Source organism: Lupinus angustifolius, chromosome LG02, assembly GCF_001865875.1.
Source record: "Lupinus angustifolius cultivar Tanjil chromosome LG02, LupAngTanjil_v1.0, whole genome shotgun sequence".
NCBI lineage: Eukaryota > Viridiplantae > Streptophyta > Magnoliopsida > Fabales > Fabaceae > Lupinus > Lupinus angustifolius.
The window spans coordinates 8697749-8699155 of NC_032010.1; positions in this window are offsets into that span (position 1 = coordinate 8697749).

Sequence of the window (1407 nt, forward strand, 5' to 3'; positions counted from 1 at the left end):
CTTGTAGGTCACCATCATCTTCTGGACTATCTTCTTAATGTTCTTATTGGTTGCTTCAATGGATCCATTCATTTTGGGTCTGTATGGCGAGGACGTATGATGTTTTATTTTGAATTTTTCACACATCTCGGTCATCATCTAGTTGTTCAGGTTGGTGGCATTATCACTGATGATCTGGTCTAGTAACCCATATCGACATACCAAATCCCTTTTTATGAACTTGAGGACTACCTTCTAGGTCACACTAGTATAAGAGTTTGCCTCCACCCACTTGGTGAAGTGATCTATAGTGACTAGGATGAACCGATGTCCATTAGAGGCTTTCGGTTCTATGGGTCCAATGACATCCATTCCCCATATAGAAAATGGCCAAGGTGACGTTATGACATTCAAGGGATTCAGAGCTATGTTGATGTTATCAGCATATATCTGGCACTTGTGGCATTTCTTCACATGGTTGTGGCAGTCGGTCTCCTTTGTCAACCAAAAAAACCCGCTCTCATGATCTTCTTGGCCATAGCATGTCCACTCGCATGGGTTCCCAAAGTTCCCTCATGTACATCTTCCACCATTTTTTGAGCTTCCTTGGCTTCCAGACAACGGAGAAATACCATATCATGATTCCTTTTGTAAATGACATCCCCACTCAAAAAGAAGTTCATGGCTAGACTTCTGAGTGTTCTTTTTATTTCATTATCTGAAGCATTGGGAGGATAAGATTGATTTCTTAAGTACTCTCTTATGTCGTGATACCACAGTTTTCCATCGGGTTCTTCTTCGACTACGTTACAATAAGCAGGCTCAGTATTGTCTTTTATTTGAAAAAGCAGTAAGTTGTCTCCACCAACATGGAACATTGAAGACAAGGTTGCCAATGCATCAGTGATCGAGGCCGTACTTGATACAAATAATATAACAATTAAAACTGCAGTACTAGGAAGTGACTCGTAGGTCGTTTCCCAAGGATTATCTTTCAAGCAAAGCTTCAAACACCTTATACTGACACACACACAAGGGGGGTTTTGTTGTTGGATAGTATGAACATAAATCAAATTCAGAACTAGTAGTTAAACAATGTAATAAAACGGCTAAATCCCTTCGGTTCGTTTGTTCACAACTCAATCCTCGGTTTCAAAAGATTATTTTCAGATTCCAACCATTAACTTTCGAATTTGTTGAGAAACAATTAACTAAGTGATAATCAATTCAAAGTTGCAGAACCTAAACATCAAACTAAGCGAAATCAGTAAAAGTATGAAACGATTAACAAATTCACACGAACTAAGCATTCATGCACTAGATAGAGTAAATCAACTAAGTGAAGATAAACTCAACCAACCAGTTTCTAAGCAATGGCATTAAGCAAACCATATTCAGAAAAGATAGAAGAAATCAACAATAAAGAAA